Source organism: Bos indicus x Bos taurus, chromosome 8, assembly GCF_003369695.1.
Source record: "Bos indicus x Bos taurus breed Angus x Brahman F1 hybrid chromosome 8, Bos_hybrid_MaternalHap_v2.0, whole genome shotgun sequence".
Taxonomy (NCBI): domain Eukaryota; kingdom Metazoa; phylum Chordata; class Mammalia; order Artiodactyla; family Bovidae; genus Bos; species Bos indicus x Bos taurus.
In genome coordinates, this window is record NC_040083.1 from 6,557,727 (window position 1) to 6,583,319 (window position 25,593).

The 25,593-nt window shown below is 37.8% G+C and overlaps 1 long non-coding RNA gene across 1 annotated transcript; it reads left to right on the forward strand.

Moving 5' to 3' along the window:
- Window positions 1-3,872: 3,872 nt before the first annotated feature.
- LOC113896879 lies at window positions 3,873-23,116 on the forward strand. Its single transcript, XR_003512165.1, has 3 exons — window positions 3,873-4,058; window positions 17,995-18,201; window positions 22,851-23,116. It is a non-coding gene; the product is annotated as an uncharacterized LOC113896879 (long non-coding RNA).
- The last annotated feature ends 2,477 nt before the right edge of the window (window positions 23,117-25,593 follow it).

A 25,593-nucleotide genomic window follows, 5' to 3' on the forward strand; every position in this document is an offset into this window, starting at 1 on the left:
GGTGACACTCCAGTCTTGGAGAGGAGAGGTAGAGATAGACGTCCCCAAACTGTGATTGTTTATGGTAAAGTTCCCAGTAGGTAGGAATGTGTGGGGATAAGAATTAGTAAGGAAGTTCCACTTCCACTTGGGATGGTTCCCCCATCCATTTGTTGTCTGACTTTTGTCACTGAGCCTCTTTGGGTTTCATTCTTCCTTGGTAGGTAAGGTGCTTGGGCCAAATCAAAGATGTCTCACCTGGGATCCAGGAAGCCCTCCCTTCCCACCCTGGAAGTTGCATCGTTCATGAAGAGTTTTGGGGTTCTTTACAAGTCTGAACTTCTGCAGGACACGTGGAACATATGCCGTTTTCTAAGCAGAGAGTTCAGAGATAACGTCAGATTTCCAAAGAAGCCTGTATTCAAAAATCACTGACAACAAACAAATCAAAATTAGAATACATTATTTCAAAGGCCCTATTGAGTTCAATATCTATGTATTGGGTTGGCTAAAAAGTTCATTTCATTTCATAAACAAGATGCCAGTCCAGGTTCAATGCACGATACTGGATGCTTGGGGCTAGGGCACTGGGACGACCCAGAGGGATGGTATGGGGAGGGAGGAGGGAGGAGGGTTCAGGATGGGGAACACATGTATACCTGTGGTGGATTCATTTTGATATTTGGCAAAACTAATACAATTATGTAAAGTTTAAAAATAAAATAAAATTAAAAAAAAAAAGTTCATTGCGGTTTTTCCATATGAAAAACTTGAATGAAGTTTTTGGCCAATCAAATATTTAATGCTAGTATACTAGGATTAGGGCTTCCCTGGTGGCTCAGTGGTAGAGAATCAGCCTGCAGTGAAGGAGTTTGATCCCTGGGTTGGGAAGATCCCTTGGAGGAGGAAATGGCCACCCACTCCAGTATACTTGCCTGGGAAATCCCACGGATAGAGGAGCCTGGCGGGCTACAGTCCATGGGATAACCAAGAGTTGTATATGACTTAGCAACTAAAACAACAAAATTCTAGGATTAAATGTGATATGGAATAAGAAAAGCCTTTTCCCAGTATAATTTCGGAGCACTAATGGCTATAGGATTTCCAAACAAATAGCCTCAAAGCCAATCATGGAATAAATATGAAAGGGTAGCCCATGATATCGCTATATCTGAATGTGTCTGGAATTCTAACACATTGAAGTCTCTTCATGTGTTCTTATTTAATGTGACAAGCCTGCATTTCCTTTGTGAGAATGCTTGAGGAATGGTTGAATCATTTATTTTGCAGACATGTGGGTGCTCTCACTCCTCACAATATGTTAATCTTTTTCAAAAAATGTTCCTGAGAAGACAACTTTGCTTGGAATGCCAATATGTTAAAGTTCATGCTTTTTGGTTGTAGATTCAATGCATGATGTTGAAATCATTTCAGGAGCTGTATGTGTTTTGTTTTGTTTTTGCGGGGAGTGGGGGAGAGTTTGGCAGCAAAGAAGGGAGTTTCCTCAAAGTTTCTGAATGCTTTTATTATTCTCAGTGGGAGTTTGCCAACAGGACACTTGAAATTTGGTTTTGGAAAGCTAGGGAATTCTTATCGTTAGACACATGGGAAAATAGAACAAGTTGTTATTTGGAGATTAAAAGGAAATGAATGGTGGTCGAGCTGGTTGGTATTCATGGACAGATTGAGTGATTCCCATGTTAGCTTTTCCTTTCAGCCCCAGAATGTCCTACACACACATTCCAATGCAAATGCCATCAAACCTATCTTTCTAGTAGACAGCAACAGTGCTAGAGACTGTATCACTGTAAGCCTGAAGCTTTTTCTCCAAGGGCATGGTTTTCTAGACTGTTAGAGGCAGCAACTACATCTCTTACATCTTTATTCTTGCCTTTCACCCCATCATCATGTCTGACTCATTCTCTCTGCAGATAGTTTCAAGATTTATCTTTTTCTTTCCACAGTCACAATCTAGTTCTAATTCCATGTCAACTGTACTACTGTGAGTTCTCCAAATGCCCTACCATTTCCCGGCCCCCACCCTACCATTTTCCGGCCCCCGCCCCGCCATAATCTTTTCTCCTGTGAGCTAAGTTACACTGAGCAGTAAGTTATCCACCTCACGCATTTTTGATCTATTATCTATCTATCTGTCTGTTTCAGGATCCTTTAATATTTATCAGTAAATATAATAAACCTGCTAGTAAGTCTTATTTTTTTTTTCTATCACAGTAAATATATACAACACATATGTTCTATGAGGTGCTTGATTGTAAAAAGAGGAAGATGATAGGCAAGAGTCTTTAACATTTCAGGGAATCACAGTTTTGTAGATTACATCAGTTCAGTTCAGTTGCTCAGTTGTGTCCAACTCTGTGACCCCATGGACTGCAGCACACCAGGCCTCCCTGTCCATCACCAATTCCCGTATTTACTCAAACTCATGTCCATCGAGTCAGTGATTCCATCCAACCACCTCATCCTCTGTCATCTCCTTCTGCTCCCGCCTTCAATCTTTCCCAGCATCAGGGTCTTTTCAAATGAGTCAGTTCTTCACATCAGATGGCCAAAGTATTGGAGCTTCAGCTTCAGCATTGGTCCTTCCAATGAATATTCAGGAATGATTTCCTGTAGGATTGACTAGTTGGATCTCCTTTCAGTCCAAGGGAATCTCAAGAGTCTTCTCCAACACCACAGTTCAAAAACATCATTTCTTCGGTGCTCAGCTTTCTTTCAGTTCAACTCTCACATCCATACATGACTGCTGGAAAAACTGTAGCTTTGACTAGACAGATCTTTGTTGGCAAAGTATATGCTGTCTAGATTGGTCATAGCTTTTCTTCCAAGGAGCTAGTGTCTTTTAATTTCATGGCTGAAGTCACCTTCTGCAGTGATTTTGGACCCCCCCGAAATAAAGTCTGTCACTGCTTCCATTGTTTCCCCATCTATTTGTCTTGAAGTGATAGGACAGAATGCCATGATCTTGTTTTCTGAATGTTGAGTTTTAAGCCAACTTTTTCAGTCTCCTCTTTCACTTTCATCAAGAGGCTCTTTATTTCCTCTTCACTTTCTGCCATAAGTGTACTGTCATCTGCATATCTGAGGTTATTGATATTTCTCCCGGCAATCTTGATTCCAGCTTGTGTTTCATCCAGCCCAGCATTTCTCATGATGTACTCTGAATATAAGTTAAATAAGCAGGGTGACAATATACAGCACTGATGTACTTCTTTCCTGATTTGGAACCAGTCTGTTGTTCCAAGTCCAGTTCTAACTGTTGTTTTTTGACCTGCATACAGATTTCTCAGGAGGCAGGTCAGATGGTCTCGTATTCCCATCTCTTTAAGAATTTTTCATAGATTACATAGACATTAGACAATTATGTTTTTCTTCTTAGCATTGTTAAAATGAGAAGTCGTTGATTTAGTGTTTAATTTTTATCTCTGTCTCCAGGGAATGGACCACAGCTGTCAGTTCAATCTTATACTCACCACCTAGTCCATAGAATGGACACTATGCCTTCTCTATTTGTATAATTCTAATACTGCTTGGTTCAGAATTCCATCAAGAGTGTTTGACCATAAAAACGCTCTATTTCTATCCGAAGAAACAAGTGATTATAGGGAAGAGGTAACAGACACTTTCAGAATGCTCGTTTTGTTTCCTATATATACGAGCTTGTTAATTAGAACTAGAAGCCAAGATTTTGGCAGCACCTGGATAATGATTCTGAATCTATATAATGGTTAGCTAGGGCGTAAAGCTGACTGTTGCTCTCTTATTTGTCCTCTGAACTTACCTTTGGAAGCATGCCAAAAAAACAAACAAAAGAACCTTTACTTTCTATCTGCTTTTTAATCTCTTCCTCCTTCTCTTCTTTCCCCTTGTTTTTCCTCCTCCTCCCCTACATTCTCTTTTTTCCCTTCCCCCTCTCTTTCCTACTTCTACTATTATTACCACTCATTTCTTTTTCTTCATCAATTTCAGTGTTGTTATTTCATTGCTAAATCATATCTGACACATTTTGCGACCCCAAGGACTCTAGCCCGCCAGGGTCTTCTGTCCATGCAATTTCCCAGGTAAGAATATTGGAGTGGGTTGCCATTTCCTTCTCCAGGGTATCTTCCTGATCCAGGGATTGAACCCATGTCTCCTGCTTGGCAGACAGATTCTTTACTATTGAGCTACCTGGGAAGCCAATTCCAGGGTTGCAGTAAATAATTTTGCAATTCCTGTCATACTCTGGGAATTATAGAAATAGTTCTGTTAACTTTAGAAATGTACAGTGGAAAGACTTAAAAAATAAAACTGAATTATTATATTTTTTGCTTTGGCCACTTTTCTTTCTATTTCCCTAGAGATTTGAGGAACATGGCAGGTAGTTCTATGGCTCCCAGTCTTACCTAAACTCTTAGAAAAGCAGCAGTCTTCTTTCTGTAATGTTCTTGTGCTTAATAACGCTGTAGAAGATTGAGATTGATGTATGTGCGCTACCATGTGAGAGGGATAGTGGGAACCTACTGTGTAAGGTAGGGAGCACAGCTTGGTGCTCTGTGGTGACCTAGAGGGGTGAGGTGGGGGAGTGGGAGGGAGGTCCAAGAGGGAGGGGATGTATGTATACACAGCTGACTCACTTTGTTATACAGCAGAAACTAACCCAACATTTTAAAGCAACAATGCCGCTCTATAAAAAACGTTATGGAGAAATAATCTAGCTTGTTTAGATTTGTATGCTTCCGTGTTGTTGTTATCTATTATATGTGCCTGTGAGGGAGACTGAGAAATACCATCCAGAGAGCGTAAAACTAAGGCGGTGCAATGGCTTGAAACCAAAATGGGGTTGTTAGGACAGGTGAAAGGGATAGTTTTGAAAATGGAAGCAGGATATTTGTGGCAAAACTAGAAAAGTGAATAAGAGGAAATAAGGTAATGTTTTCAGATTAGAAAAGAAAGTCAATAAAGCTTACTATTAATGACTTAAACCTTTTCAATGAAATAGCCTCTGCGTTTGGGTGTAGAAGACACATTAGGAGTTTGAGGAATACGAAAATTATTTAAACTAGCCTCTAGAGGAAATAATGAAGAAAAGATTGCTAACTAGTTCAAGCTTTGTTAAATTTAATTAGCATGGTTTTGAATGACTACAATCAACAGTACTGGTAGTACGAGAACAGAGAACATGGAAACCATAGGATTAACCCAAAAGAGGGGATTATCGTTGCTGGTATAACAAAATGCCAGGGAAACAAAGAAGTCTATCTATGTTTGTTTTTGAACATCAGTGAATTGACTTACTCTAAAAGCTAGGCTGAGGCAATAGGAAAAAAATGGGCCTGAGATAAAAAACAACTGTGGAAGCAAAATTAAAATGGAGTTGATACTGCAAAAGAACTCTCTAAAATGGAGCCAAGAGGCCATTTATGATATGGTACTTTTAAATATCTTGTAATCTAAAATAACGTGCAACAGCCTATCTACTTAACAGACCTCTGTCCTAAAGTAACTTGTGATTCCTTAGACAAATATTTCCTGACTCACATCAGAGTCAATCACAAGTCTCACTGGCAACTTTTTTTTTTGGATGTGGACCATTATTAAAGTCTTTAATGAATTTGTTACAATATTGCTTACGTTTTATGTTTTGTTTTTTCGGCCCTGAGGTGTGTGGGATCTTAGTTCCCTGACCAGGGATTGAACCCACATCATTTGTGCTGGATGGCAAGGCCACTGAAGTATTACTCTGTTCATCAACGAGCCACTTGCATTTCTTGACACACGACCTATTCATCTTCAAGCCAGAAAGGAAGCACTGGAATCTTTTTCCTGCTTCTTACCTCTGACTTGTTCTGCCCGTAACCTTCTTTCATAAATATAAAGTATGATGGGGATTGGGAACCAGCAGAAAGTCCTACAATACATTCTAAAGTCCAGAATAAGTCATTTGAAATTACATGTAGCTTTTTTTTGAAAAAGAGGTTTATAACTTTAAAAAAAAATGTTTTTATTGAAGGATAATTGCTTTACAGAATTTTGTTGTTTTCTGTCGAACCTCAAGATGAATCAGCTATACGTGTACATATATCCCCTCCCTTTTGAACCTCCCTCCCATCTCCCTCCCCATCTCATCCCTCTAGGTTGATACAGAGCCCCTGTTTGAGTTTCCTGAGCCATACAGCAAATTCCCATTGGCTATCTATTTTACATTTAGTAATGTAATTTCCATGCTACTCTTTCCATACATCTCACCCTGTCCTCCCTTCTCCCCATGTCCATAAGTCTATTCTCTATGTCTGTTTCTCCATTGCTGCCCCGTAAATGAATTCTTTAGTACCATTTTTCTAGATTCTGTATATGTGTGTTAGAAGATGATATTTATCTTACTCTTTCTGACTTGGTTCACTCTGTATAATAGGTTCTAGGTTCATCCAGCTCATCAGAACTGACTCAAGTGTATTCCTTTTTATGGCTGAGTAATATTCAATTGTGTATATGTACCACAGCTTCTTCATCCATTTATCTATTGATGAACATCTAGGTTGCTTCCATGTTCTAGATACTGTAAATAGTGCTGCAATGAACAATAGTATACACGTGTCTTTTTCAACATTGGTTTCCTCAGGGTATATGCCTAGGAATGCGATTGCTGGGTCATATGGTGGTTTTATTTCTAGCTTTTTAAGGAATCTCCATACCGCCTTCCATACTGGCTGTATCAATTTATATTCCCATCAACAGTGTAAAAGCGTTCACTTTTCTCCACACCCTCTCCAGCATTTATTATTTGTAGACTTTTTGATGATGGTCATTCTGACTGGTGTGAGGTGATATCTCATTGTGGTTTTGATTTGCATTTCTCTAATAATGAGCGATGTTGAGCATCTCTTCATGTGTTTGTTAGCCATCTGTATGTCTTTGGAGAAATGTCTGTTTAGGTCTTTTCCCCACTTTTTGATTGGGCTGTTTGTTTTTCTGGCCTTGAGTTTTATGAGCTGATTGTATATTTTGGAAATTAATCTTTTGTCAGTTGTTTCATTTGCTATTATTTTCTCCCATTCTGAGGGTTGTCTTTTCACCTTGCTTATAGTTTCCTTTGCTGTGTAAAACCTTTTAAGTTTAATCAGGTCCCACTTGTTTACTTTTGTTTTTATTTCCATTACTCTAGGAGGTGGGTCATAGAGGATCTTGCTTTGATTTATGTCATCGAGTGTTCTGTCGATGTTTTCCTCCAAGAGTTTTATACTTCCTAGTCTTACATTTAGGTCTTTAATCCATTTTGAATTCATCTTTGTGTATGGTGTTAGGAAGTGTTCTAATTTCATTCTTTTACATTTAGCTGTCCAGTCTTCCCAGCACCATTTATTGAAGAGGCTGTCTTTGCCCCATTGTATATTCTTGCCTCCTCTGTCAAAAATAAGGTACCCATATGTGCATGGGTTTATTTCTGGGCTTTCTATCTTGTTCCATTGGTCTATATTTCTGTGTTTGTGTTAGTACCATACTGTCTTGATGACTGTAGGTTTGTAGTATAACCTGAAGTCAAGAAGGTTGATTCCTCCAGCTCTGTTCTTCTTTCTCAAGACTGCTTTGGCTACTTGGGGTCTTTTGTGTTTCCATATGAACCATGAAATTTTTTGTTCTAGTTCTGTGAAAAATGCCATTGGTAATTTGATAGGGATCACATTGAATCTGTAGATTGCATTTGGTAGTATAGTTATTTTCACAATATTGATTCTTCCTACCAAAGAACATGAAATATCTCTCCATCTGTTTATGTCATCTTTGATTTCTTTCATCAGTGTCTTACAATTTTCTGTGTAGTTTTTTTGTCTCCTTAGGTTAAGTTTATTCCTAGATATTTAATTCTTTTTCTTGCAATGATGAATGGGATTGATTCCTTAATTTCTCTTTCTGATTTTTCATTGTTAGTATATAGAAATGCAAGTGATTTCTATGTATTCATTTTGTATCCTGAAACTTTGCTAAATTCACTGATTAGCTCTAGTAATTTTCTGATACTATCTTTAGTGTTTTCTACGTACAGTATCATGTCATCTGCAAACAGTGAGAGCTTTACTTCTCCTTTTCTGATGTGGATACCTTTTATTTCTTTTTCTTCTTTGATTGCTGTAGCTAGAACTTGCTGAACTATGTTGAATAATAGTGGTGAAATTGGACACCTTTGTCTTGTTCCTAATTGGGGGGAATGCTTTCAGATTTTCACCATTGAGAATAATGTTTGCTGTAGGCTTATTGTATATGGCCATTACTATAGATTCCTTCTATGCCCCTTTTTTTCAAGAGTTTTTATGATAAATGGGTGCTGAATTTTGTCAAAGGCTTTTTCTGCATCTATTGAGATTATTGTATGGTTTTTATCTTTCAATTTGTTAATATGGTGTATCACATCGATTGATTTGAATATATTGAAGAATCCTTGCATTCCTGGAATAAACCCAACTTGATCATGGAGTATGAGCCTTTTTGATGTGTTGCTGAATTCTGTTTGCTAAAATTTTGTTGAGGATTTTTGCATCTATGTTCATCAGTGATATTGACCTGTAGTTTTAATTTTTGTTTTGTCTTTGTCTGGTTTTGGTATCAGGGTGATGGTGGCCTCATAGAATGAGTTTGGAAGTGTTCCTTCCTCTGAAATTTTTTGAAAGAGTTTTAGAAGGATAGGCATTAGCTCTTCTCTAAATGTTTGATAGAATTCTCCTGTGAAAGCCATCTGGTCCTGGGCTTTTGTTTTCTAGAAGATTTTTGATCACAGCTTCAGTTTCAGTGCTGTAATTGGATTGTTCATAATTTCTATTTCTTCCTGGTTCAGTCTTGGAAGATTGAACTTTTCTAAGAATCTGTCCATTTCTTCCAGGTTATCCATTTTATTGCCATATAGCTGTTCATAATAATCTCTTATAATCCTTTGTATTTCTGCATTGTCTGTTGTAACCTCTCCTTTTTCATTTCTAATTTTGTTGATTTGATTCTTCTCTCTTTTTCTTGATGAGTCTGGCCAAAGGCTTGTCAATTTTGTTTATCTTCTGAAAGAACCAACTTTTAATTTCATTAAGCTTTATTATTGTTTCTTTCATTTCTTTTTCAATTATTTATGCTCAGATCTTTATGATTTCTTTCCTTCTACTAATATTGGGACTTTTTTGTTTTTCTTTTTCCAGTTGCTTTGGGTGTAAAGTTAGGTTGTCTATTCAATGTCTTTCTTGCTTCTTGAAGTAGGGTTTTATTGCTATAAATCTTTGGATTTCTTTTGCTTCATCGCATAGATTTTGAGTTGTCATGTTTTCATTGTCATTTGTTTCTAGAAATTTTTTGATTTCCCTTTTGATTTCTTCAGTAACCTGTTGCTTATTTAGAAACATGTTGTTCAATCTCCATGTGTTTGTTACTTTTTCTTGTAATTGATATCTACTGTCATAGTGTTGTGGTTGGAGAAGATGCTTGATATGATTTCAATTTTCTTAAATTTACTGAGGTTTGGTTTTTGACCCATGATATGGTCTATCCTAGAGAATGTTCCATGTGCACTTGAGAAGAAGGTGTATTCTCCTGCATTTGGACGGAATGTCCTGAAGATTTGAATGATATCCATCTCATCTAATGTATCATTTAAGATTTGTGTTTCCTTATTAATTTTCTGTTTGGATGATCTGTCCATTGGTGTGAGTGGGGTGTTAAAGTCTCCTACTATTATTGTGTTACTGTCAATTTCTCCTTTTATGTCTGTTAGTGCTTGTCTTATGTATTGAGGTGCTCCTATGTTGGGTGCATACATATTTATAGTTGTTATGCCTTCCTCTTGGATTGATCTCTTGATCATTATGTAGTGTCTTTCCTTATCTCTTGTAATCTTCTTTATTTTAAGGTATATTTTGTCTGATAAGAAGATTGCTACTCCAGCTTTCTTTTGCTTCCCATTTGCAGGGAATATTTTTTTCCCATCCTCTCACTTTCTGTCTATATGTGTCTTTAGGTCTGAAGTGGGTTTCTTGTAGACAGCGTATATGTGGGTCTTGTTTTTGTATCCATTCAGCCAGTCTGTGTCTTTTGGTTGAAGCATTTAATCCATTTTCATTTAAAGTAATTATTGATATATATGTTCCTATTGCCATTTTCTTAATTTGGGGGGTTGATTTTGTAGATCTTTTTTCTTCTCTTGTGTTTTTTTTGACTATATAAGTCCCTTTAACATTTGTTATAAAGCTGGTTTGGTGGTACTGAATTCTCTTAACTTTTGCTTGTGTGAAAAGCTTTTTATTTCTCCATCAGTTTTGAACGAGAGCCTTTCTGGATACAGTAATCTTGGTTGTAGATTTTCCCCTTTCAGTACTTTAAATATATCCTGCCATTCCCTTCTGGCCTGCAGAGTTTTTGCTGAAAGATCAGCTGTTAAGCATATGGGATTTCCCTTGTGTGTTACCTGTTGCTTCTCCCTTGCTGCTTTTAGTATTCTTTCTTTGTGTTTAGTCTTTGTTAGTTTGACTAGTATGTGTCTTTGCATGTTTCTCCTTGAGTTTATCCTGTATGGGACTCTTTGTGCCTCTTGGACTTGATTGACTATTTCCTTTTCCATATTGGGGAAGGGAAACTATAATCTCTTCAAAAATTTTCTCATACCCTTTTTTTTCTCTTCTTCTTCTGGGACCCCTATAATTCAAATGTTGGTGCGTTTGATATTGTCCCAGAGGTCTCTGAGACTGTCCTCAGTTCTTTTCATTCTTTTCACTTTATTTTGCTCCTCAGAAGTTATTTCCAACATTTTATCTTCCAGCTGACTGATGCGTTCTTTTGCTTCAGATATTCTGTTATTGATTCCTTCTAGAGTAGTTTTAATTTCAGCAATTGTGTTGTTTGTCTCTGCATCATTACTCTTTAATTCTTCTAGGTCTTTGTTAATTGATTCTTACATTTTTTTGCATTTTGTTTTCAAGGTTTTGATCGTCTTTACTATCGTTATTCTGAATTCTTTTTCAGGTAGTTTGCCTATTTCCTCTTCATTTATTTGGATGTCTGTGTTTCTAGTTTGTTCCTTCATTTGTGTAGTATTTCTCTGCCTTTTCATTATTTATTTTTTTAAAAACTTGTTGTGTTTGAGGTCTCTTTTTCCCAGGATTCAAGGCTGAATTCTTTTTTCCTTCTGGTTTCTTCCCTCCTAAGGTTGGTCCAGTGGTTTGTGTAAGCTTTGCATATGGTGAGATTTGTGCTGAGTTTTGTTTGTTTGTTTTTTCACTGAAGGCCAATGCTGAGTGAGGTGGTACTCCTGTCTGCTGATGACTGGATTTGTATTTTTATTTTGTTTCTTGCTTAGATGAGGCATCCTGCACAGGGTGCTACTGGTGGTTGGGTGCTGCTGGGTCTTATATTCCAGCGGTTTCCTTTGTGTGAGTTCTCACCATGTGATACCTCCTAGGGTTATTTCTCTGGTGGTCTAGGGTCTTGGAGACAGTGCTTCCACTCCAAAGGCTCAGGGGTTGATCTCTGGTCAGAAATAAGGATTCCACAAGTGGCTTGTTATGGCATTAAGTGATATTAAAACACATATCCAAAAATGAGAAACCAAAGAGAACCCCAGACAAATGGCAGTTACAAAATCAGGCAAATAATAATTAAAATAATGGAATATACACATATACATATACACCCATAAGCAAAATCAAAACAGTCCAACAAAAATAAAGTACAATAGATTGACCTGGCAAGCAAATGAAACCAAAAATTGTTTCTACCAGAAAAGAACTAAGTAAAGCACAAATTCAAAAACAAAATTAAAGCAAGGTGCCAACTGAGGAATAAAACAATGAAAATAAAACTAACAAATATGTTGAGAGGAAAGGAAAGAAAAAAAAGAAAGAAAGAAAGAACAGATATGCAAAGTTAAATAGAGGTAGATGAAGAAGATTTGTATATATATTAAAGATTAACTGCCAAGGGGAAAAAACAGTAGGAAAGGGAAACAAAAGAATAAATGTAGAAAACATATTATAGGTTTAAAAAATTAAAACAAAATTATAAAAAAGAGAAAAAAAAATGGAAGAACTCCACAGAACTACAGAAGCCCAGCATACAGGCAGAGATTTAGAACAACAATAAAAAGTGTAACTGAATATACACATATACATATACACTCATAAGCAAAATCAAAAATGTCCAACAAAAATAAAAGACAATAGATTTACCTGGCAAACAAAGGGAACCAAAAATTATATCTACCAGAACAAAACTAGCTAAAGCATAAACTGGAACACAAAACTAAAGCAAGGTGCCAACTGAGGAATAAAGCAATGAAAATAAAACTAACAAATATGTTGAGAGGAAAGGAAAGAAAGACTAGATATGCAAAGTCAAATAGAGGTGGATAAAGAAGATTTATATATACGAAAGATTAACTGCAAGGGTAAAAGAACAGTAGGAAAAACAAACAAAGGAATAAGTGTAGAAAAAGTACTAATAGGTTTAAAAAATTTTAATTAAAAAAAGAGAAAAGAAAAAAAAAAAGGAAAACTCCTAGAACTGCAAAAGCCCAATGTACAGGCAGAGATTAATAACAACAATAAAAAAATGTGACTGAGGAAAAAAAGAAAAAAGCTCAAAAGCTTAATTAGATTTCATAGTGCCAATAAAATCAACAACTACCACCGGGGGTGGGGTTGGGGGGGGGGGGAGGAAAAGAAAAAGAAAACAATCCAAAAGAATCTACAGAACAAGTCAAAACATAAGAATAATAACTGTTTCTCTTGAGTCACTGCTGTCAGAGTCCTTTCCCTTGCTGGGAGTCACAGTCCCCCTCACCTCCCTAGGATGCCCTCTAACACTGTGCTGGTCTCTGGACCTGCTGTGGGGGCAGCTCAGTTTCTAATCTGGTCTTACTCATCTGTGTTCTTGCCTCCAGTGTCCACAGGTATCAGAACTAGTGTGTTTCTTTTTGTTGGAGTTCTCAATGACCTTTTATATATTCCATAGACACAGAGTCTGCCCAGTTGATCGTGTGGATTTAATCTGCAGGTTGTACAGCTGGTGGGAAGGCTTTGGGTCTTCTTCCTTAGTTACACTGCCCTTGGGTTTCAATTGTGGTTTTATTTCCACCTCTACACTTGGGTTGTCCACTGGGGTTTGCTCCTGAGGCTGCCCTGGAGGACTTGGGTTTGCCCCTGTGAGGGCCAGGTGTGGAGGTGGTGCAGCTGCTTGGGTGGCATGGATTCTGGCAGCACCAGGTATTCAGGGGAGTTGGTGGCTAGGGCAGCAGGAAATATAGTGCTCTAGAAGAGTATTGCAACAAATATTAGCCAATATGCTCCAGTATTCTTGCCTGGAGAACCTGCCCTCCCTGACAGAGAAGACTGACAGGCCACAGTCTACAGGGTCGCAAAGAGTTGAACACTACCAAAGCGACCCTGTACGCATAGAAGCAAGACTATTTGCCTGTGGCGGCTCTTGCCCCAGTGAGAGTTGAATGTGAAGATGGCACAGCTGCCCTGGCAGCTGTTGAATGTGAATGTTGGCACATCTGCACGCTGGCGGCCCCAAGTGTGCAGAGACATGGACTGCCTCTGCCGCGTGGGAGTTATTGTCTTATCCGTCTTTTTTCAAGCATCTTGTAGCTTGTGATCAGAAGACCTCTTTGGCCAGTCTTTCTCCATAGCTCTGCTCATTCAGGCACTTAGAGGGCTTCCTTGCCTGGGGTCTTTCTCTGTTGTTCGGCATGTCAGGCACATAGAGGAGGCCCCCCTGGCTGGGGTCCTACTCTTTAGATGGGTGGGTCAGGCACTTAAAGGGGCACCCTAGGTGGGTTCCTACAATGTAGTTCAGTGTGTCAGGCATTTGATGGGCCAGCCTCTCTACTGTTCAGCTGCCAATGCTGGTGTGTGGTGGGAGACAGGCTATGGTGATGGCTCCACCCCCTATGGATAACTCAGCAGTATTGCCTCGGCTGCTCAGTATTCCAGGGCTGCTCAGCTTTCCTCCACAGGCTTTTCCCACCACAATCTCCTCTCTCACACCCCCTCAATCTGTCTCTCTTCAGTCAAAAGCAGTCCTCACCCAGGGATTGCTCTATAACCTGTAAACTCCAGCTCCCAGCTGCTGCGTTTTCTAGGGGATCTCTGGGGTATGTATGTATGGCTGTGGCAAGGACTGCCGGATTCTCATTCCATTTAGGCTGCCAGAGATCAGCTGTTTCACCCTCAGCCTTAAATGTTTCTCCCTGCCTCAGACAATTGCCCCGATGTGGGGATTGGACCCCCTGCTTCAGTTCCCCCACTTGCCAAGGGCAGGTCCTGTCCTACTAACACTGCTGTTTTCCCCCCTAGTTCCTTCATCCTACTGAGTTTTGCGTGGGTCTATATATTCTTTTCCCCTCATCAGGTATTCCAGTCTGCTATCAGCTGGTGCTCTGCGTGCACTTCCATGTCTGAAGGTGTATTCCTGATGTATCCGTGGAGAGAGATGTACCCCACGTCCACTTACTCCTCCACCATCTTGTTCTCCCCTGAAATTACATATAGCTTTGGTTGCCCTATTACTGTGTAAATTTGTAGCTTAAGTGCAGCTATTCCAGTGTAATGATACTGAAGGATATAAGAATCATCCAAACTGGCATTTTGTTTAAAAAATAGATGGAATATTAATATAATCTATAGTTTGTGCCACAACCTTTGGATGGCTAAATTCAAATCCCTTGAAAAATAATGACCATCTTTTTCCTTTTTGTTATATAACATGTTTCTCTAATGTCTATCACAATAAGTTCTAGATGCATCATAGAAGAAATATCCTTCTTTTTTATACACAGTTTCATTTTGACTTTGTACTTACAACTCATAATTTCAGTCATTATTTATGCCAACTATGTCAAACAGCATTCATGTTTCTTTTCGATTTTTTTCCTATTTAGTGTGGCTTATGAATATGCAATTATATTTCCTCATTTCTGTTGTTTTTCTTAACCTGTTTTTTCAGAGCAAATTTTCTTCGTTGAGTAAAAATGCCACATTGAGTTAAGCTGGATCTTACTGGTGACCTTGTGAGTGCTTTACTAATATATGCTGTTGAAAGGTTGTTGTTGAATCACGCGAATACACCAGGATTCTTGGCCCCCGGAGGAGAAGAATTCAATCCGGGGCCAGAGACGAGGCTTGATCGCTCAGAGCTTTTGTGTAATAAAGTTTTATTAAAGTATAAAGGAGATAGAGAAAGCTTCTGACATAGGCATCAGAAGGGGGCAGAAAGAGTACCCGCTTGCTAGTGTTAACAATGAGGTTATATAATCCAAAGAATGTCTGGAGGTTGTAAAGACCTCCTCCGACCTACTCCCGTAATTTACATTTTAAGATAACACTGTCCTCAGGCAAGATACATCCTTGTAAAGACCAGGTATACTCCCATAATTAACATTTTAAAATAACAGAAGGTTGAATCCAAAGACTGTCCTTAGGCAGGATACATTATTGTTATATAATCCTAAGGAATGTGGAGAAAGAAAAAAAGTTTGTCCTTTCTTCCTCCTTGAGAATTCCAGACCCCTCTCTCCTTGGGGACCCCTAGACTCCCTATCAACCTGCCTAGGAAATGACTCTATCACTGTTACTTTCTACAACAAAGATGTTAGTTAAAAGCATCAATTGTAAAACTAGTGGGATTTAACAATTTCATAACATTTTATTTTATTTGTTTTTGCATGGATTGATAAAACAAGAAGTAATATTAACTTTTTGCTTTCGTTTTAGAAAAGGGATGAATTTCTAATTTTTAACTTAGAATGTCCCATCACTGGATGCTTTTAAGAATTTGATTTGTGTAACTAATATTTGTCACTTTGCCATGTATATAATCCAATCACCTAGACACTGTGCAAACATCTCTGGAACTTGGCGACAGAGCATGACTTTCCATAACCAGTGTATCAGCCAAGTCCCCAAATTCTCATTGTTTACAGATATCTGTCCTCATGAGATAATTCTGAGAAAAATGAAACGTTTTGTGGTAAACAACTTTTCAAGCTTGAAGAATCTGTGCACTCTGTTCCTTTCATCTCAATCAGTAATTCAAAGGAATTAGAATTAGGAAAATTATTGTAAAACAGGAAAATCATATATTAAAAATGTTTTTTAAGCTGCCACAAAATGGCACTATCTGTGCAAGTGAACATATGGTTTAATCTACCTGCCAAATACCTAAATGTTTACCTCTTGGAAAACAGAATGTATAGGTTAAATAAATTTTCAAATACTTTTGTCTTGTAATATCATTGACCCAATATTGGTGGTGGTGGGGCGGGGGTGGGGGGGGGTGGGAGGGGCTGGGGGGGCGGGGCTTGTTTCTCTTCCAGGTGAAAGATGGTCTTGAGTAGCCTCTCCCTGTTTCGTTGCTAGACAATGCATCTCCCACTGGTCTTCCCTGGATTTTTATTCTTCTGGATCACTACATAGATGTTTGTCCCTGTCTCAGTCTCAGAGATGAGGGATGTGTGTGTGATGTGACTGTGGGTGTGTGTGTGTGTGGGCGGGTGTAGGTAAAATTTCCAGAAACAATCTTGTTTTGCAAAATGGATGCAATTGTCAAGTGCAATAGGCTAAATATCTCTGAAAATGTGTGACAAGTTACAGTTTCCCAAGAATCAGATTGATTTTATTCCACTGATTTTCTAAGGAAACAATCACATCTCCACTGCTCAAGTTTTACATCATCATTCCCTGCAAAATTGTGCTTTCACTTTCCGGCTGAGAAACAAAAATACAACACTTCACTTAATTAGATTAGATAATAACTGGAGAAGGGATGTGTTGCTACCTCCAGAAGGGAATGTGGTAACCAGAAGTTGAGCAGATGAAGAGCTAAAGTGACTCTCCAGCTTTTCTGAGTTAGTTTTCTATGTTTTTTTTATTACTTTGTCTGAAATGCAAATTCCCAGAATGCCAGACACACCCATATTCCAATGCAAGTACAAAAACAAAATCGAAAGCCAACCCCGGTTGAGTTTATTGCCTGTCATTTTGATTGGACTTATTCCCTCCCCGCTGCTTCTCACCTCTACTAATTTGGATTATCAAAAGCTGTCTCTGTTTATTGGGGATAACACATATATTAAGAAGGTAACACACAAGGGGCATTCCTCCGTAGAGATACTCAACTGACAAGAGTCCTCTCTTCTTGCTAATGACTGTGAACAATACCAGATATTACTGATGTGTTTTTTCTTTTTTGGGGGTGGGAGGGAGCAGCTGACTTTTGTTGGGAAAGGTAATAGAAACGAACCCTTATATCCAGCCCTTGCTGCTCTTGGGCTTGTTTTCTTTTCTCACACAAGATTAAAGGGTACGTTTACTTGAGATTCTACGTTCTGGCAAGCTTATTGCTGAATTTGGCAGGAGCATTAAAATATCTTTATTAGAAGCCATGAATCAAGTTCCATCGCAGAATTCATAACCTTCCAAACCTGGCTGCCTTCTTTTGTCAAACTTCACAGAAAGATGTGGCTTAAACTAAAGCTAATTTTCATATGCAGACATCCAATGATAATGGTAAAGCTTCTTCTATAGCATATGTGGGAAGTCATCGTTTAAGTGAAAACACATCTACCCGTGGTTTAAGTATCTGTCTATGGAAGTTCTGAATATAAGCCAGATAACTTTGCCTATGAAAAGAGTTGGGTTGTAAAGGAACTCTGATGGATTTTGAAAAGCACCAATATTTTCTTTGAGTCTGATGAAAATCCATTGGCTTTGGTTCTTTAAAGATACATGTTGGAATTGTTATAATGAGAAATTCTGTCAGTTCTTGCTTAGAGCAAAGGTTTGAAATTGCTTTCTCAAAATTGTTTCCAAGTTCTAGAAATCTAGCCTGAGGGAGCCTAAAATCTCAGAGATCTACAAGACTTAACCTGCCACTCAGGCATGAGTCCAGCTATCAAGGGAAGCTACAACAATGAGGGGATTTTTAAAATATTGGCAAGAGATTTTAGCATGTGTTGAGGCTCCTCTAAACTTGAGTCTTTTTTTTCAACAGCAGAACTGCAGCCACAAGGCTTTTCACAAGTGAAAGGTGACATAAAACATATAAATCTGCAGAATGGGCCCAGAGAATCCCAAAGCCTTCTTTGATGCTAGAAATGGTGGTGAGAGAAGAGTGGAGCAGAAACCAGTCTCTTGATCAAGGTTAAAAGTGGGAAAATACAGACTATCTGTCCAAGAGATCAAAAGAAGCATCTTCAACGTGAGTTTTGTGTGCACTGTTATTCTATATGAGTGACAATATGTAGACTAGAGTAATAATTCTGGCTTGACTCAGAATCATAGAATTGTCCATATAACAGAGTTGAATGATATTTTTAGAAAATCACTAGGTAAAAGATCTGGAGAAGGCAATGGCACCCACTGCAGTACTCTTGCCTGGAAAATCCCATGGACAGAGGAGCCTGGTAGGCTGCAGTCCATGAAGTTGCTAAGAGTTGGACACGACTGAGTGACTTCACTTTCACTTTTCACTTTCATGCATTGGAGAAGGAAATGGCAACCCTCCCCAGTGTTCTTGCCTGGAGAATCCCAAGGACGGCGGAGCATGGTGGGCTGCCGTCTATGGGGTCGCACAGAGTTGGACACGACTGAAGTGACTTAGCAGCAGCAGCAGCAGGTAGCAGATCACTGTTTATGTATGCTACAGTCGTGGACATCAATGCTTTATACACCTATTGCTTTGTACAAAGTAAAACTACTTTGATTGTTTATGAAAACACTGTCCATGAGTTGCAGGCATTAGCTTTATGTTTTAAAAATGCTGTGTTTTTAAGATTGGATGTGATTATTTCATAGAGAATAATTCTATGTTAGCACAGACTAGCAATAATTCTATGTTAACAAAGACTGAAATAGCACTCTCTTTTTCAGCTCCTCTGACTGCTTCTATAATACCTCGATAGTTGAGCTGTGGATTTAGTGGCTAAACAATTCAGGTACATTATGTCCCTTTAGGAGAAGGCAATGGCACCCCACTCCAGTCCTCTTGCCTGGAAAATCCCATGGACGGAGGAGCCTGGAAGGCTGCAGTCCATGGGGTCGCTGTGGGTTGGACACGACTGAGCGATTTCACTTTCACCTCCACTTGCATGCATTGGAGAAAGAAATGGCAACCCACTCCAGTGTTCTTGCCTGGAGAATCCCAGGGACAGGGAAGCCTGGTGGGCTGCCGTCTATGGGGTCGCACAGAGTTGGACATGACTGAAGTGACTTAGCAGCAGCAGTATGTCCCTTTAGGTCTCAGATGACCCAAGAATGCATTTTTTTCAGTTGTGTTATTTTTCAGCTCACTGGATACATTGTAATAGATTGAATCCTGTTACCGCCAGTGTCTGTCTATTGTTTTTAATTGTTCAGAGCACTACACCAGGGTGTGACCCTGTTACTTTGAGACACATAGATTAGGAGATGGAACACCTTAGCTAAGTGTGAGTGCATTTAACACACCAGCTGGCACATCTCACAGCTACTGAGTGTTGTAAACAATTCCTTGTATATAAAGTCTTACAGTACAAACTTGACTGAATGGCTGAGGAAACAACATGCCATTGTTTCTCCTGCAGTTGGCATCTATTAAGAATGTTTGGCTTGGAAGTTTATCCTTCCCTTTCTATATAGCTAAACCCTCTGTCAAAAATTAAATGGAGTTTGAACAAACTCTCCAAGAACTAGGAGGTATTTGATGAAACTCTGTTTTGTTTTCCAAGGTAATTGCTGTGCCCTTCTTCTCTGGTACAGACTGCCTGTCACAGAAATTCCCATAAAATTAAACTTATTTCCATGAGGTGGGAGATGAGGAAAGAACACCTCTGTTTTAGTTTCCTCCATGGAATAATACATATTTGCTTTATATCATGAGAGGGTGATAGGTTTAGATTCTGCTTCCAGATGTCCACATGGTTTAATTAAAAAAAGAGTATTATTTTCTTTTTCTGATCCAGAAAGAAACAGCTTCATGTCAATTTGTAAGTTATAAGTTGAAGGAAACTGTTATGTAAATAAAGAAGACTGATAAAAGAGAAGAAAACAGGACAAGTTGAAGGCACTCTGCCCAGGAAAAAAAAAAAGCATATAATACAAATGACTTTTTAAAAAAAAACAAAGGCCAAAATGTTTATATGATTTAGCACGGTCTGAATTATATGTAGCTCTGGCCTCTGAGATCATCTCCAGTCCAATATATTTGCACACAGCTCATGTCCTAGAATCTTTGCTATATATTTCAATAAAGCTCTTTAAAGTTGAAACTAAAAAAGAAAAGAGAAACAGTATGAATAAGCAGGTTAAGACTATGATGGCTTACCTAAGGCAGATATTCATCAATCCAGACATATACTACTTGGAGTAAATTTAATTTATAAACATAAAATTCCATAATCCCTAAAAATTAAGATTTTCCTTTTCAGTTGAAGTTTGGTACTTTTAAAGCCTCTTGTCTTTATCTTTAAGCAAAAGCATGTATAAGAATTTCATAGACTTGCTCTTTTGTTTTACAAAATCCATTTTATTTTTTTTCTAATTTTATTTTATTTTTAAACTTTACATAATTGTATTAGTTTTGCCAAATATCAAAATGAATCCGCCACAGGTATACATGTGTTCCCCATCCTGAACCCTCCTCCCTCCTCCCTCCCCATACCATCCCTCTGGGTCGTCCCAGTGCACTTTAAATAAGGAAGATTGAAAAAGTCCTTAAAGATCTTGCAACTCCATCTTGTCTCTATCAACAATTTAAAAACAACAAGCTAGTGTTTTCAGAGAAAAAAAATAGAATGGAAAATATTAAATACATGGATTTTAGATGGAGAACTAAAAAGTTCAGTATCACACAGTGTACATTATATGTGAGGTCATATTTAAAACTGAAATACTGAAAGGAAATCCATTTAATCTTTGGAAAAATGCTTCTTTTCTTTTATAATCATCTGCATGCAGTAATTTAAACATACTTATTATCTTTATTACTGAATATTCTTAATGTTTGACAATTTAATACATGGAGATTTCTTGCATGTTTTTATTGAATATATGACACACTCATATATATACATATGTAATACATATACACATATTTTATATATATATATATATATATATCCATGTATATATTCACCCAATCCATAAACATCAATATTTTGAGAAGTGCTGAATATTCTGAGAATTCAATTGAAAAATTCATGAATGAGTTTTAAAACAATTTATATATATTTAGATTCAGGAACAACCAGGCTATTCAAATAATTTCAGCTTTGAGTAATTGTGCTTGGATGACCGAAGTAATTCTGTTGAATTTTCCTAGTCATTTTTTGGGAGGGGTGGGGTGTGGGTGGAAGTAAAACTGTGCAGGCTGCAGTGAGGCCTTGACAGACCTTAGCCTTCTGGTCAGCTGGTGTTTCTGAGCTCAATATTGGACCTGTTGGAATACTTACTAATAGAGTAAAGACAAAAATAATAACACAATTCAAACAATAAGATAAAATTATTTGAGCACTTACATAACACATGCATAGATAATTATAGGCCATCGATTGGGCTTCCCTAGTGGCTCAGATGGTAAAGAATCTGCCTGGAATATGGGAGACCTGGGAAGATCCCCTGGAGAAGGGAAAGGCTACCCACTCCAATATTTTTGTTTGCAGAATTCCATGGCCAGAGGAGCCTGGTGAGCTACATTTCACAGGGTTGCAAAGAGTCAGACACGACTTAGGTGACAAGCAATTTCACTTTCATATATGATATATTAAATATATAATTTCTCTTTAAAACTCACAGGAATCCAGTGATATAATTACTATTAATTTTGTTAATCCAATTTTCTATTAAAAAAAAATTAAAGTAGAAAGAAGTTAGTTACTTAGTAAATGGAGATTCTTAGTATATGGAGTTAGTAAATGGAGATTCTTCCATTTATGGCTAATCAGACCTGGCTTCCTGGCCTGGATGATGTTAAGGTCCTCTTTCTGATCTGTGCAGGAAGAAATAAGCTAAGATTTATTTGGCATGTAGCAGACCTGAAGTTAGACCCGAAGGTAACAGCTCAGACTGTTCTTTCTTTAGATAATGATTATGCAGGGAAAAGCAAGGAGTTGATTTTAAAAATCAAAATTAGTTCTGTCACAAAAGAACAGAGCTCATACCCAAAGGGAAGAAAAGTAACCTTAATTGGTGTGACCTTCTGCTGTTACTCAGAAGCCTTTGGAGTCTGTCCCTGAGGTGGGTACCTTATGAATTAGCCAATATGTAACCAACATATAAAAGAGTGGAACTTTAGACATACACTGGGGAGGCTGAGACTCTAAACTTCTAATTTCTAACCCTCTACCAGTGAGTCAAGTGGCTTAAAGTATGTCATGGGAACACTGGGTAACCTATTAACAGCACAAACAAAAACAACATGCTCAAATGCTTTCAAAGAAAGACATTTTAAACACAAGATATTATCATTATTGTACTTAGAATAAGGAAATAAAGCCCATTGCTATAGTCCTAAAATATTTCCTCTGGAGCTTAATTTTCCCAGTATTTAATGAATGTTTTGGTCCATTTCCTTGCAAATGTGTGAGAAGGCCAGAGGAGAAGTAGAAGAAGGTAGGGCCCTGGATTATCAAAGAATAACACGGTAGGAAAATATAGGAGCATTTAGATATTCAAAATCTAAAGTTTGCCACTGAACTACATTTATTATTTATAGATTATTTTTAAGACTTAGAAGTTGTCTTCTGATGTTTGGGTAGCTAGAAAGGTAAGAATAATAAATTATTTTTTAAAATATAGACATATTCATTATTTTCTCTATATAGAATCTCATGACTTCTGTAGTTTCACTTTGTCTTTGTTTTTTCCCTCTAGGAAATATGCCAGTATACTGAAGGTTAGACATCATACTGAAGAATTTACTGCTCTAAGATTTTAGCAAATGTCACATCTAAGGCTGTGATTTACACAATCAAAACCTCTATCTTTAAGGCAGACATTTTCAGAGGAAAATAAAAACTAAGTTCCCTAGTTTGCCTTTTGCCGTTATTTCAAGTTCCTTCTGATAAGTATTTCATGTATTTTTTAGAAGTTGGATTCAGACTCTTTGGCTATAAGAATAAATCATAATATCAACTGATCATGATGACCATCGTGAGAATGCTGTGCTAATGGACTTCACTAATTTTCACTTTTCAGCATCACAGTTAGAAATTTTTTTTAGAGATTTATAAACCCATTTACTTTGGCCACTTGAAGCAAAGAGCCAATTCACTGGAAAAGACCCTTATGCTGGGAAAGATTGAAGGCAGGAGGAGAAGAGGGCAGCAGGGGATGAGATGTTTGGATGGCACCACCAACTCAATGGACCTAAGTTTGAACAAACTCTGGGAAACAGTGAAGGACAGAGGAGCCTTGGGTGCTGCCATCCATGGGGTAGCAAAGAGTCAGACACGACTTAGGACTGACCAACAACAAACTCATTTAAATAGATCTTTCTACTGAGTCTAGGATTCTCTGCTAGACTCTATTTGGTTTAGCAACTCCAAAGTTCCCTTCTGGATTGCATTACTCATTTCTAGGGTGGAATTGGGTGTGTGGGTTGAGGAGTAATGAGGAAAAGTTAAGACTTTGTGGATCATGTGGTTTGATAAAGTTTGATATTCTACCAAGCATAGACAGCTTCTACCAGGAACCCTATGGAGGAGGACAGGCTGCTGGCAAAAGAGCTGCTGTGAAACCTAGAAGCTGAACCTAAGCACTGTAATTTTAAACATTTCCTGATTAAACAAAATGAAAGGTCAGAATCTCAAAAATAACAGGATATGACATTAATTTACTGGTAAATTGGTTGCTGCTGCTGCATGGTTCAAATGAGGCTTGAATGATGCTCCTCTTTACCTGAAAGCAAACCATAAACCAGATACACAGGACAGAAGTTTTCACTTTGTACATGACATTAGTTTCTCTTAATTTGCAATTTTACACACCAGAGAATTTTGTTAGTATTATCAGTTTTTTTTTCTTTATAAAATATTAATTCAATACCAGGTGGTCAGGTTGTAGTTTTATACCTTAATATAATACCTGTGTGTGTGTGTGTGAGTGTCTCTGTCTCTCTCTCTCTCTTTTGGTTAAAAAGAAATTAAAACGTATTTTTAAGGTCTTATTTTTTCTGTAGGATAAAAAAAGATATTCTTCCCAAACTGATGATATAGACATTACTCCTTCATTCACTCCATAAATATCTGGACACCTCCCTTGAATCAAATGACCTTTTATTTGATATGTTAGGGAAAAGGCAGTTAAAGATGGACTGAATAGGTAACAGAATGGAAAGAAAAAGAAGGACCCCATTTTTTTTTTGAAAAAGCAAAGTCTATTGAATGAGAGCTGAACCAGCTTTTAGCTACGTCTGGATGCAATTCTAGTAGTTAATCATTGCCTTTTTTCCAGTGAGACAAGTAGAAGTTTGTCATAAAACTGGTTCCTTTCCAGTTTGGATGGAAAAGTGCAGCAGAGAAATCATGTAAATATCTTGTAAGGACACACTGCCAAGAAAATCACTGACTGGCAGGATCCCGTGAAGTGAGGGGTGGAGAGAGGGAGGAGGAAGGTAAATCCTAAGGTTTAGAATGTGGCATATACTCAGTTTGCTTGCAGTAGATTTCTAGCTTGAACCCTCTTCTAGTTCAAGGACAGGTTCTTAGGACTTTGCCAGTTGTTGGTTTCAAGGTTCATATTCAGATATAGTCATGCATAGTCTTATATTAAGTCTTATATTAAGATATAATTTATAAATGTTCTCTACATAGACTGGCTCTGGAGAAAAGAACAGAAAGTGAGCTTAGGTTTTTGAATAATCTTCTGTCTCTTTACTACTCTTTTCTCATCCCTACCTTATGATCTGGTCTCCACTGAGATATGCCTTCCTCTTTAGTCAAGAATGATCCAGAACTCTCTTCCACCCCATTCCTCCACCTAATAATGTTTGTATTCTATTTCCTGAGGGTTTTTTCTCTGCTGGAGCTAATCTGATAAACTAGTGCCTGCTGAGTTGTTAAGTAATAAATAATTGCTCCTTCTTTGCCCATCTAAGATTATAATTTTGAATAAGATCTTTCAAACCTTTATCTTGTAAGCATGACTAATGTTGGGCATTCTGTATAATAGAGTAACTGGTTAGTAGAGAAAACATTTTAAATTAAGCAATCTCCCAATGGCTCATTCACCTTTCTGGGCATGTTTTTCAAACAGGACTTTCAAAGTTGGCATCCAACATTTATCAAAAAGCACTTGAATTGATGACCATATATATACTCTTAAAGGAGTGCTTGGTCCTGATAAACTTAGTACTTGTTTTTTTTTCCATCAAATACTCTTGAATCTATGAAATCCTGTAGTGAGTGAAAATAAACAGTAGTGATTTATTTAACCTTTGCTACAGTCTATTATTCACTCCCTAGATAAATTCACCTTCCCAGATGATTTATATATTAGTTGGGATGTTTTTGGTTGTAAATAACAGACCTCCAACACAAATTAGCATAAATTATAAACCAGATATACTGGCTCCCATGTCTGAAAAGTCTGGGCATGTTTTGACTGAGGTAGTCTC